General features: G+C 48.7%; 1 pseudogene; it reads left to right on the plus strand.

Annotated features, from left to right (window-relative positions):
* The first annotated feature begins 13236 nt into the window (after positions 1–13236).
* On the plus strand, positions 13237–13308 carry LOC138565575 (U4 spliceosomal RNA; annotated as a pseudogene).
* The last annotated feature ends 1069 nt before the right edge of the window (positions 13309–14377 follow it).

The raw sequence follows: 14377 nt of genomic DNA on the forward strand, positions 1-14377 counted from the left end.
TGGATGCGTGTGTGCAGGGACATCATGGTCATGCATGTGAGACCAGTAATGTTTGAACCACATGGATGGTGCATGTGTTCCAAAGGAACATGGGGAGCTGTATGCGGAATGCACACATGAATGCATGCCAGTCTCTGTTCTTGGACATTGAGTGGGGTGAGGGATGGGTGCTGCTCTCATGTACATGTATGGTGCACATGAGTGTTTGTCTGAGAAGTGTGTGTGTGACTTTGAAACGCCATGGATGCATGACACATGTCCGGGATGATGTGTAGATTCACTCATGCAGTGCGGTCACCGTTGTATCCACTGTGCCTATCCACTGTGTCTGTGGTGTACAAGCCATGATGCATGACCCTCCGGTGATGTGTGTGCATGGGATCAGTGTGAGCCATGATGCATGTGAGTTTTAAGGCAACATTTTGGTTAAAAGAGGCCCTTGTACCTGGATGCTGATGTTGATTACAGGCGCCGTGCCTGTTTCTGCATGTGTGTTGTGTGCATTCACCCATGTATTGTGGAGGGACAGGTTGGAAGTGACATTTGACAGAGCCACTCATGTGTTATTGCTTCCTGTCTAGGGGAATATTGTACTGTACCCTGATGCGTGTGTTCTATGTCTCCCTCTATGCAGCGTCAAATGAAGAAGAGGGTGGAGATGGCGCTGTGGAGCCAAGAGGCGGGGATGCCTCCACCGGGTGGCAAAGCAAGGCCCAGCTATCCTCCCAGAATTGCCATCATCCGGGAGCGAGGGAACTGGTGCAGCGTCTGCCACTACGGCTGTAGCGGAAGGGCCGGGTGAGCCCCACAGGGGCTTGCAATGGCGGAAGACGGTGTGGAGACATCCAGGTTGGTGGTCTCCACAGAGGAGGAGGAGCCCGCTACTGAGCCGCACATGGGGGTTGGTGGGGGTAGTACCACTGGTGCAAGTGGTGCAGTCCAGGGCCAGGGTCAGAAGGCAGCCCAGGTCACCGTGGAGGGGCCTGTGCATGTTGCTGTCCTTGACCTTGTGACTGCACCACCATGCACCAGCAGGGATGCCCCGTCCCAGGCCGGTCTGCAGGTAGGGGGGAGTGCCACATCATCTGGCTCTTCACTACCTGCGGACAAGGGGTCCCACGACCTTATGGGCTCCGTCCTGGTTGGTGTCGCGTTGCGCACGCGTGACATTCGTGATGATGTGCGTGCTCCCTGGGCGAAGCACGCACGCCATCACGAACAGCAGCGTCGTGACGTGGCACTTTTGGGAGGGGCCCTGGTCGGTGGGTTCCTACATGTGTCGCGCCCTCTGGTGGACCTCTCCTCTTCTGTGGAGACCATGCGTCAGTCGTTCTGCCTGCCATCTTCCGGCCCAGATTCCACCAGGGCCCCCTGTGGACCTGGCCTGACCAACACAGCCAGCTTGGTGGCGATCCCATCCCTGCCACTGTCGGGAGTCGGCGGTCCAGCAGGGGTGGACACCACAACAACTGGAGACCAGCTGATGGAGGATGTGCAGGCATCATCGGACAGGGCACATGGACAGCAGCAGCAGGCTCTAGGTGGGAGCAATGATGGCTCAGGGCCATCGACATCAGAGGGGCAAGCATCGGCTAGAGGGCAGGAGGACCCTGGAATGGGTATGTCTTCCGTGTGGCTGCGGTTGGGACGGCGTATAGATGCGGAGCGGCGGCGGGCAGAAGAGGCACGGCTCACAATGGTCAGGGCGGAGAACTCCATGCGGAGGGCACTGAGGTGGGCCGAGTGCCTCGAGGCCATTCGCAGGGAGTTGGAGTCCAACATGGCATTGTCCCTGCGAACACTCGGGGCCATGGAAGAGGACCGCCTCCAGGACATCGAGCAGGAGTTCGATGATGCCCTGGCCCGGGAAATCGGAAAGTGAGCCGTTGGACTAGCCCGCCGCCATTGTATATAGTTTGTAGTTTTAGGTTTCCTTTATCTTTTTCATTAATTTGGGGCGCTTGGACTATACCCCACCTTTTTGTATATAGTTCTTTATTAGGTCGTTTTTTTGCCACGTTTCATTTCATTCGTTGGGCTCATGGATCCTGGATTACTTCTTTGTACATAGTTGAACAGTGGATTTATCTATTCTTATTTTTCTCACCATGGAGCAATGGATTTTGCTGTTTCCGTTTCCTTTGGATTTGCTTTGGTGGCCGGAGACTTTGGACACATTTTCATTTCAATTTATTTGGATTCAGACTTCATGTTTTTCTTTTTGTGGTTTGGACCTGCTGCATTTCATCTTTTTTTAAAACATTTTTTGTTATGTTTTCATTTGATTACATTCTTTTTGTGTTCAATACATTTTGGTTTCTTACTTTGATGTTTGGTATTCTCTCATTGGTTTCATGCATGTCACGGTGTAGGTTTTCACAATCACCAGCACCCATTGTATGTGTGTGACAGACATGTGTTGATGTACATTCTTGCCAGTTGGGTTGTATCATGTAATGGGCATTTCAATGTGGGGTGGATGGGATACTTGGTTGGGTCTTTGCACAGGGGTGGCGAGCGGTGGGATTTGGGAGGCCATGTAGCCCATGATTGTGGATCATGATGACGTGTTGGGGACATGAGTCGGGGCCTGCTGGCAGGTGCCCCTCACTGCTGGGTCGGTGGGGGTGCTGGGGGACATGAGTCAGGGCCTGCTGGCAGGTGCCCCTCACTGCTGGGTGGGTGGGGGTGCTGGGGGACATGAGTCAGGGCCTGAGGCTCACTGCTGGGTGGGTGGGGATGCTGGGGGACATGAGTCGGGGCCTGCTGGCAGGTGCCCCTCACTGCTGGGTGGGTGGGGGTGCTGGGGGACATAATTCGGGGCCTGCTGGCAGGTGCCCCTCACTGCTGGGGGTGGGGGTGCTGGGGGAAATGACCAGGGCATGAGGCTCACTGCTGGGTGGGTGGGGGTGCTGGGGGACATGAGTCAGGCCTGTTGGCAGGTGCCCCTCACTGCTGGGTGGGTGGGGGTGCTGGGGGACATGAGTCAGGGCCTGAGCCTCACTGCTGGGTGGGTGGGGGTGCTGGGAGACATGAGTCGGGGCCTGCTGGCAGGTGCCCCTCACTGCTGGGTGGGTGGGGGTGCTGGGAGACATGAGTCGGGGCCTTCTGGCAGGTGCCCGTCAATGCTGGGGGGTGGGGGTGCTGGGGGACATGAGTTGCTGATCACTAATGCGAGGTGACATGTGGGCTGGCTGGGGGGCATGCCCATGGTAGATGGGCTGCCTCCGGGACATGACCAGGGGTGCATGGTAGTCCCCTGTGGTGTGGGCTGCATGTAGGGGCGGTGGAGCGGGTAGAGGGCACACCTGGGATGACCCACACTGCCAATTCACGTGTGGGACTCCCCGTGCACCCCACAAATCGCGTATGAAATTCCCAGCGAACCCCAGTAATACACGTTCCCGCTCGCACAGGGCAAATCGCGTGTGATTCTCCATGTGAACCGCAGTAATACATGTACCCCGCTCTCACAGGGCCAATCGCGTGTGGAACTCCACGCGAACCCCAGTAATACACGTACCCCGCTCGCACAGGGACAATTGCGTGTGGAACTCCCCATGAACCCCAGTAATACACTTACCCCGCTCGCACAGGGCCAATCGCGTGTGATTCTTCACAAGAACCCCAGTAATACACGTACCCCGCTCTCACAGGGCCAATCGCGTGTGATTCTCCACGCGAACCCCAGTAATACATGTAGCCCGCTCGCACAGGGCCAATCGCGTGTGGAACTCCCCGCGAACACCAGTAATACACGTACCCCGCTCGCACAGGGCCAATCACATGTGAAATTCCAAGTGAACCCCAGTAATACATGTACCCCGCTCGCACAGGGCCAATTGCGTGTGGAACTCCCCGCGAACCCCTGTAATACACGTACCCCACTCGCACAGGGCCAATCGCGTGTGGAACTCCACGCGAACCCCAGTAATACATGTACCCTGCTCGCACAGGGCCAATCGAGTGTGGAACTCCACGCGAACCCCAGTAATACACGTACCCCGCTCACACAGGGCCAATCGCGTGTGATTCTCCCTGCGCAGGGGTGTACGTGTATTCGGAGGGGTGCGCTGGGAGTTTTACAGGCGTTTTCGTGGTTGGGGGCCTGTATGCTGGTCCACTGGCCTGTGCGCCATGGACGGGTTTGTGCCCTGTGCATGGCGCACGGGGAGGGGTTGGGGGTGTAACTGGCACTGCTGCAGGGTCACTGCACCACTCTGTGTCACGGCTGGTAATAGATGTTAAAATCCATGAATACGCTGTGCGCGGAAATAGATTTTGGCGCACGCGGCTGGCGCAGACTGTTGCATGCGCACACTGTGCGCCAGTCGCGTGCACAACTTGTGCACTGAATTCTATGAATGGCCTCCTTTATTTGCACGTTACCCAATACAAAATCAATGGAAAATGAACAGTGAACCTAGTTCAAACCTCATCACCAGCTCGCCACAAACGACATAGCCCTTGCTCTAGCCCAAACCCTTGCTCTAATCCCAACCTTAACATTACCCTAAATGCAAATCTAACACTTACCCTATTGCTTATTTTGCTCTAACCACTAGGTTTATCCTAACCCATATTGTACGTCAACATCACCAGCCCTCCCCAACTTCCTTTTCCCTTTCTTCAATACTTAATCATTACTCTATTAGCCCTAGCCTTACCATAACCCTTACCCTAAAACTTACCATGACAGTTAATCTACTCCCAAACCCCATCACCAGCCCTGCAGCAACCACCCTGACCCTAACTCTTACCCCAGTTCTAACCAAAATCTTTTCTCTAACCCCAAGCCCTATCCTTAGCCTAACCCCTATTCTAACCCTAAACCAGGCAAGTACAAGACCACAAACCCCTCCTTAACCCTAACAATTACCCTAACAGCCCTACATTTTGGCTACTTTTCAGCTGCATGTCTGGACTACTTTTTGCTTGTCAATATTTTCACTGCAGAGGTATTTTCACAACAAGTTTTGCATTGGCTACACTGTTGCTGGCAACTTTTTCACTAGATACCAGGAAAACGTGAATAGAAAGTGCAAAAAGAGTCAAACCAAAAAGGGAACAAGAAATTGTGAACTGTATGTTAAAGGTCAGATATCCAGAGGGGAGAGCCCTAAACAGCAGATAAAGTTACCTTGGAAGTATAGAAGGATAAATACAAATGAGATAAACCAAGAGAAGAACAAAAGAGAAAAGAAGAAAAACTATGTGAGACCAAAAAGTCAAAAGTTAAAACAAACTCTTAAAGAATTGTATGAATTGATGAACACAGTTACCCAGAACTACTTAAGGATCCACTACTGAAGTGAACTGTCTGGAAACTCTAGTGCTCAGGCGAAGGGAGGCATTCGCCTGGTTTTAGTTTTCATAATAGTGGTAAGGTTAGGACAGGTTAGTTTGGACATTTGATAGATTCTAATTTGGACTCTCACTAATGACTGATAATCACCTTAGTTAGTTTGGTTAGGTAGGGAATCCCATAGCATAGGGAAACATAGGTATTTCTTCTTTAAGTTAATAAAATCATCAGTGAGATGGAGAATCAGTGTCCATGTCATTCTTCTGACCCAACACAAGAGGTAACAGGGAAAAACAGGAGGCCCAAAGGGAATCATTATACGAGTGGAGAAACTCAACCCAGTGAATTGTTGGAACTCAAACTACAAAGTTGATCAGTCTGAACTGAAGTAAGTACAGTAGAGCTGCGGAAAGGGTCCCGAGGCGTGACACCGGTCCACATGTCGGAGGGGACAGCGAGGAATACTCGGCAGCGAGTGGCACCCCCGGACTCAAGCAACGAAATATAGCGGGGAGCCCTGGTGGCCCTGGGATTCTGAATATCCTAATGAGGTACTATATACAGACTTGAGTCCCGGGGACACAGCCGGCCCTATCCACAACAAGAATGGGGAAAACCGATAGATCACAGAGAAAGCTGACCTTTGAAAGCTGCTCCTCCACCAAAACCGGGCCTCCCAACAGTAGATAGAAATCCCCCACCCAGGACCCACCGCAAGACGGAGAAGCGACGCAGGACTTCGACATCAGGGAAATACTACTTGATCTTAAAGCCGGCATAGGTGGCCTTGGAAGCAAGCTGGATACACTCTCCTCCAAAGTAGACTAGCTCCAACACCGGTTGGACAAGCACGCTGACCGGCTGGATGCAGTCGAGCAGAGGGTCTCCGAACTTGACGACGGGGCATCAGCCCTGAAGACCAGAGTATCCTCACTCGAGACGCAAATGAGAGTGGTAATGGCCAAAAATGAGGACTTGGAAGGTTGCTCCCAGCGCAATAACATAAGGATTGTCAGAGTCAGAGAGCACCAACCGTCTTCCAAGATGGAGGACCACGTGGAGAAGATCTGCACTGACTTGTTTGGCCCTGAGATCCTGTCCAAGCTTTTTGTAGTTGAAAGAGCCCACAGAATTCCTAACTCAAGACCTATCCCGGGAGCGAACCCGTGTCCCATCATAGCTAAGCTACTAAACTATAAGGATCGAGACGCAATCCTCAGGGCCGCAAGGGACAAAGGGGACCTACTGTATGAGGGAGATAAGATACAGTTCTTCCCTGACTTTTCGCAAGCAGTCCAGACGCAGAGACGGTCGTTCACAGCTGTGAAACGCAGGCTGCAAGAAAACCAAATTCAATATTCAATGCTATTCCCGGCGAAACTTTGCATCCAATTTGAGGGAAAAACTCTGTTTTGTAGCACGCCTGAAGAAACAAGCGACTACCTAGATCGCGCTGGCTGCAGACCAGCACAAAATAATGGTCTCCCACAAAGAGGACACCGACCAAGAAGAGACCTGCCATAAAGTTACCTCCGGACGCAAAAACAAAGCAAAGGCTTCCTTTTTCCCTCGACGCAATAGATTCATCATCACGAAATAAAAGCGTAACAGTGGGAGGGAGCAAACATCCTCTTGGAGGGCTACCAGCGCCCCTTGCACAGCAATGTTGACAGTTTGTTTTATCAGGGACTGTTCGTCGTGGGCCAATTGGGGGTTGCCCACTCAAGGGAGGGATACAAGTTCAGTACGGCCACCTTATGCCCTGCACTCCCATTCCACAACAATCACGCTACACGAAGCAGTCCGGTCAGAAGCCAAGTCCGCCAGTCACTCATACGGATCAAGTCATCAGTTGCAATATCCGGACCTGTCAAACATGAATTCACCAGATCTCTCTGATGACAGTGCCAAAACTTAAAGTCGCCACCTGGAACATCCGTGGGGGCAACCAACCAGCGAAAGCAAGGAGAATCTTCCAGTATTTCCGCAGACACAAAATCAACATTGCCATACTGCAGGAAACCCATCTCTTGCCACAGTCGGAACTGCACTGGGCCAAATCCTGGGGCTGTCACAGGTATTTCTCATCGTACTCTTCCTACGGCAGGAGAGTCGCAATCTTAATAGACAGGAGAACAAACGTTAGTGTAATTGACTCACAGAAAGACTCTGAGGGGAGAGCTCTGCTGGTGAGGGGGATAATTGCATGAAAGGAAGTAATAATTGTGAACTCCTACGCACCAAATACCGACAGCCCAAACAACTATAACTGGGTGATGTCCCAACTAGGAAAGACCAACGCAGCAACCATTATATGGGGAGCGGACCTTAACACACCAATTGATCCCAGACTTGATAAATCCCATAACGCAGCAGGGAATCCGTCCAAAGCCAGCTCTCAAGTTTGCGAGATCTGCCAGACTTTTGGCCTATCCGACACCTGGAGGCACCACAACCGAGACGCGAAGGACTACACATTCTACTCCGCCATCCATAACACCAGCTCCCGGATTGATTACATCTTGGCGTCCACCCACAGCCCATTCGTCTGGGGGATGAGTCAAATTTTGCCACGCACCTTGTCCAACCACTCAATGGTCACTCTCGACGTCTCCCTAGTGAACACAGCAGTCCCCGGCCTAAACGGGAGATTCAAACCAGGCACACTTGCCGATGCAGTTTTCGCAGATGAATTGCGCAAAGACATAATGGCCTTCATCAAGACAAACGAGGGCTCTGTTGACTCACCCGGTACCATCTGGGGAGCTCTAAAGTGCTTCGTCCGTGGCATATGCCTAGCTAAAGAAAATGGCATACTAAAACAGATCCGCAAAGAGTTATCGTACAGTGAACAACGTCTGAAGACACTAGAGCTCCAGGTCCTCACTACCCCAAACCCGCGCACCCAAGCCAAACTAAAGGAAGAACTTCTGAAGTTCAAGGAAACGGCCGAACGAGAGATAAAATTCTTGGGTCGCGGTCGCCAGGTCCGACAATATGGGGAAGGCCCGAAACCGGGCGCTTTGTTAGCCCGGCTGCTGTCGATGGACAGAACCCGACTCGAGTTGAATGCGTGAAAAACGATCAAGGGCAGCGAGTGTCTACGGACGAGGACATTGCTCTCACATTTCGGAACTTCTATCAGAAAGTGTACAGCTCCACAGGTATCTCAGATCCAAAAGCTATACAAGAGTATCTCGACGACACCCAGTTGTACTGGGTGGAGGCGGACCTGCGAGAACCACTGAACGCACCGCTGATTGAGGAGGAAATTCTGGAAGCAATAAAATCCCTCCCAAACTCGAAAGCACCAGGCCCAGATGGGCTCATTGGAGAGTTCTACAAAGCACACGCGTCCATCCTCGCCCCACTCCTGCTTCGCGTTTATGAAGAAGCAATCGAACGTGGAAGCCTTTCCCTCACACTGCGCAAAGCCAACGTTATGGTGCTACACAAAGCCGGCAAACCCGCAGATGACTGCGCATCTTATAGGCCGATCTCCTTAATCAACCTGGACAATAAAATCCTAGCCAAAATACTTGCATCACGGCTCCTCCCTCTCATGCTGGCTCTGGTGATTGGAGACCAAGCCAGATTCATCCCAGGTCGCAGCACCACATACGGCATCAGGAGACTGTTCGGGGTCATTGAGGCCATAGATCCAAAGCTACAAGCAATTGCTGTAATGCTCGACGCCGAGAAGGCGTTTGACTCTGTAGAGTGGCCATTCATGATGGCGGCGCTAAGGCAAATGGGCTTCGGAATTTTCTTTATCAAGTTAGTATCCCTGCTATATAACGACCCACGGTCATATGTCTCCCTAGGAAACACTAGATCCACGAGCATATCAATAGAGCGGGGAACACGACAAGGTTGCCCGCTTTCGGCCCTGATATTCGCCCTTATCATGGAACCCCTGGCATCGAGATTACGAGAAAACCACCTGCACCGAGGTATTAAACTGGTCCCCCACAGGTTGATTGTCTCTCTTTATGCTGATGACGTTGTGTTGTTCGTCAGTGACCCCCAAGAGAATCTTAACCCTGTAATGCGCGAAGTGATAAGATTCGGCCAAATGTCAGGTCTCAAAATTAATCATTCCAATTCAGTAGTATTCCCCTTGACTCCCAATACAACTGAATTTATGGATGATCACGGTTTTAAATGGGAGCACTCAAAGGTGCGTTATTTGGGTATTTATATGTCACATAACCATCATGAGATCTACAAAGATAATTATGTTGCCACGTTAAACTCCCTGCAGGAACGCATACACAGGTGGAAATCGCTACCTCTAACGCTATGGAGTAGAACATCCTTGACTAAAATGGTCGTTCTTCCTAAGCTTCTGTATCTATTCATAAACATCCCACTACTCCTCCCCAAATCCTTTCTCCAGAAAGTCAAGTCGGCAGTCTTAGAGCTAATATGGGCGAGTAAACCGGCTCGTGTCACGTACAACACACTAGTTCTACCCACGTCGAAAGGAGGTTTAGCGCTCCCAGACATAGAAAAATACTATTGGGCGGCCCAGGCTCACTTCCTTAGCTTCTGGTATATGACTCACTTTGTTCGCCCACATGTGCAGGTGGAACGAGCCCTGGCCTCACCCGACTTGCTAAGTGCCGTCATCATAAGTCAGATCCCAGTTCCATACAGCACGCTCAACACAGTCTTGGCTACATATGCAATCTGGAAAAAGGTAGCGGCCAAATACGGTGTGGACGTAAGATTCTCCCCGCTATTGCCTATCAGATTTATTCCCGGCATCCCCCTCACTTATGAAAATGTATTCCTGATATGGGCTGACAAGGTTGATGTCCACTCCTTTGGAGACCTGTTCCCAGAGGGCACCTTTCTAACCCCACAAATGGCCAAAGATAGGGGCGGAGACTCCTCCCTGGATGTATTCCTTTACTTTAGACTACGCCACACCTTACACAAAATATTTCCCTCATTTCCCAAACAACCCCCCACATGGGAGTTACTGCATAACACGATTCAGGTGCAGGGGGAGGGGAGGTTAGTCTCGCTGCTATATAAATCCCTGGTGGTCGATATTGGGAAACCCAACCCTAAAACACAGCTCAAATGGGAAACTGCCATCCAGGAGACGATACCCACGGAGGACTGGTCCTATATACTAAGTCAAACTCAAAAGGTCGCTCTAAACACTCGCTATAAACTAATACACTTCAATTTTGTACACCAAACATATTATACCCCAGTTAAGAAACACAAGCTTCACCTGGAAACGTTGCCCCAATGCGATAGATGCGCAGCGGCCCAGGCGGACTTCCTCCACCTAGCGTGGGACTGTCCTGGAATAAGGCATTTCTGGAACTCGGTCCTGCAAACAATTGCCGACATCATAGGTGAACAGGTGACCCCACTAGAACTGGGGCCCCTATTGGGTCTCACTAAATACCTTCAACCCGCAGCATGTAAATTAGCATCCCTTCTTCTGGTGCTGGCCCGAAGGAGGATCGCAATGTCATGGAACCGAGGCCCACTACCCAAAATCGAAGACTGGAAAAAAGACATAACATACTGCCAGGGCGTGGAAAACAAATTTATAAGAACCCTACCATTGCATGCACGCCCCCCCCCCGACATTTGGGGACCATATATTGCATAACTGCTAAATAGTAATGAATCTTCTGACTCCGATTCAACTAGTACCTGAAAGGAGATTATGGAAATAAAATCCTCAACATTCCACTGAATTTTTAAATTATCAGACTCTGATGAAGGACTGTTTCAGACTTTTTTCGTCTTGTGGGGGTGGGAGGGGAGGCAGCCTCGGAGGGGAACTCGGGATTGGGTAATGTTGTGTTATTTCTCTTCCTTCTATGTTCCCTTTATTTCCTCTCATGCACCGCTCTTTTCCCTTCTTCCCTCTTTCCCTCTCCAATGGTTTCGACAGAGCACCATGTTGGTGCGTTTGTATACAAAATTGAAAAATAAAGTTTAAAAAAAAATAAAAAATAAAAAAAACAATGTTGTGCATGGCAAAACTATATGTTTTATAGTCATTTCATCTAAAACCATTGCATCTAATGCCATTCCATCGACATTTTTCCATGTAATAAATGTTCATCAAATGCATTTCTTTTTCTTGGACAATAATTAACCCTTTACCCCCAAAAACATGCATTAGATGAACATTTTTTAATGGAAACATTTCGATTGAATTGTATTAGTTGGAATGGGTTTAGATGAATTGACTAGCTACCAACTATATGGATGTAAGGATCACACAAATGTCATGAAAGCCCCCTGGGAAAATAATCCCAGAAGATAAGGGAAGAGTCAAAGACCTTATCCAAGAACTGCAAGACCTGGTACAGAAGGTGGCAAGAGACTATTTGAAAATAACATATTAAATGGACTCTAAAGCAAACCCAGCTTCACCAGCAGAAGGGAATCTTTCTCCTGGCATTAATTTGTTTTGAATAGTGGTAGGGTCAGACAGGTTAGTTTGTTGGTACAGTGGACTTGATCTTTATTTGGACATTTCCGGATGACTGATGAGCACCTTAGTTAATTATGTAGGTAGGCAACACCCCATATTTATAGGGGGAGATAGGCCTTCTTATTATTTAATAAACCATTGTTGGAAATGTCCTCAGAGTGTCTGCATACATCTTCTGACCCACCACATAGTCTAGATATTTCTTACTGTGGCATGACATTTTTTACTGGGCATCTGCAATACAATATCGTAGACGACTAATAAAAAATCTCTCCTCCTCTACCCTCCTCCACCCCTTCCTCAGCCTACCCACATCAGCCTCCCAGGCTGGCACAAACCCAACACAATCTCACCCACATTCATTCATTCACTCATTCAAACACACATGCATGCATTATCTGTAATAGGTATGGAATATTAGAAGAAACTAATTGTACATAGTAGTCTTTTGAGAAGCAAAATGGTTCGACATGTAGTTTAGATAAATGCACAACCTTTCTCATTCCCTTTCGCTCCCCCACTTTATTAACAAATCACTTATAATTGCAGAAATGACAGAAACTGGAGCATTATCTCTGTTCATCCCATGTACTCTGTTCACTTGTTTTACACCACCTAAAATGTGCAGGTGGTATTTTACCTTAGTGAACCTTGGAAGATGGGTACCTTAGTGTGTAAGCATTCCTTAAATTGAAGGGAGTTGTTTTAATTCCTGAAGTTAGAGGAGTACACTGCTGTCAACCACAAGAACTAAGCTGTTTCATGCAGACCACAAAGCAACAGGACAAAAATGAAATCAACACCTTCCACCCCCTCTGAAAATGACCACACCAGAACTTTGGTTTCAGGGTGAATCTACAACCCTGCAGGTGCTTCTTCATGAATGTAGCTCAATTGTAACTGGCTTAAAAGGTGATTGCTGAGCACATCAGTACTTTCAGTCTCATGGGATATTTTATTTGAAAAGCCCAGTGGCATTGGACATCCCACCATTTATAGAAGTCCAGGCATGTGTTCCGAACACAGAAATGCCCTTTGTGAAGTGTGTGCTCATTCTCCGGGCTCTGCTATGACCTACAATTAAGATTGCGTGCTCTTGAGCATCAAGAGCGTTTGCCTGTATGCAGACAACTATTGCTTAGTTCAGGAGCCTGATATTCATTGAGTTTCCACAATAGTGAGGTAGTGCTGAGGGTCACTGGACAGGTACAGTGCAACCTGCTCCTAAAGCCCACTACATAGCTCAAACATTTTGCCAAACAGGATCTTGTGGACAGACACTGCATCTGAATGTGGAAACCTAAATCAGGGATGATAAATTAAGGTTATGGATAGGTGCACCAACCCTTCACATCAGGATGAGGAGTCTGATTAAGGATGCTCAGGATAAAGCTTGCTGGGATGACTGAAAATTAATCCATTCTGCGGGCACACAGGCCACTGGCAAATTTGCTTTCGCTTTGCGCAGTGGCAGTATCATAGCTCGTGAGGTTTAACCGAGGCATGATTATTGTTTATTGAAACTTTGGGATTTACAACCTTTGGCTTTGTGACAGCCTTCTGCTCATGACTAGCAGTTAGTATTCACTGCCTTCTGTGGTACTGAAATTGTACACTGCTGCCTCTGTATCATTTTGATTAAAGGTTTTGGGAGTTGTGACAATGGGCTCTTCCCTGGTCACTATCATTGTTTGTTCTATATGCTATTTCACTCTCATGACATTGTCTTCCATCAGACTGACATTTGTTTTCAGTAAACATTTATTATGCATGGTTTGATGTTCAATGCCTTAATTGACACAACTAATTTCTTCAATAATATGGCAAGTGCACCACTTAATGTCCTTGTGTGGAATGTGGAAGCGCACATGAAGGCTTACTGCATTGATCATTTTGCAAGGCTTAACATTTTTAATCTGACTAGGTTTCAATCAGATTGAAAGTTGCTTGTATGGACTACTAGCTTGTGTAGTAGGAGATGCTCTATCTTGAATCATCCTATCCAACAACACTTATAAAGTGAAGTGTCCTCATTGTGTAGTAGTCACTTTATTTGTCTTATGTGTGCTGGGTCCATCTGTGGAATTATTGCCAAGCATACTCATAGATAGGTCTGTTTTATTGTTATAATCCTGGGTTGGCCACCGTTGCCCATTTCCTGATCGAGTGGTGTCTCATGTGCCCTGGAGGATGTTGCTCTTGTCCTCTTGTCGGCAAGTCTTGCTTCAGTTTGCTCTGATGTCTCATGTGCCCTGGAAGATGTTGTTTTGTCCTCATGTCAGCAAGTCCTGCTTCAGTTTGCTCTGGCATCTCATTTGCCCTGGAGAACGTTGCTCTTGTCCTCTGGTCGGCAAATCGTGCTGCAGTTTGTTGTTATGCTTTAGAAGCTCTTGATATTGATTTTTGCATTTCATCAGATGGACCTTTTCCAAGTGATGTTCGTGTTTTGTGCAGCATGCTTCAGTCACTTAATGGCTTCAGCACATTTGAGAAAGTGTCCGAGAAAGATTGATTGATTGATTGTGCTCTCTTCACATGAATTAACTTAACTAAACTGTAACCTTCCCATATTTGAAGTGGCGTGATAACAAATAAAT

Source organism: Ambystoma mexicanum, chromosome 1q (assembly GCF_040938575.1).
Source record: "Ambystoma mexicanum isolate Mex_15411 chromosome 1q, UKY_AmexF1_1, whole genome shotgun sequence".
Lineage (NCBI taxonomy): Eukaryota > Metazoa > Chordata > Amphibia > Caudata > Ambystomatidae > Ambystoma > Ambystoma mexicanum.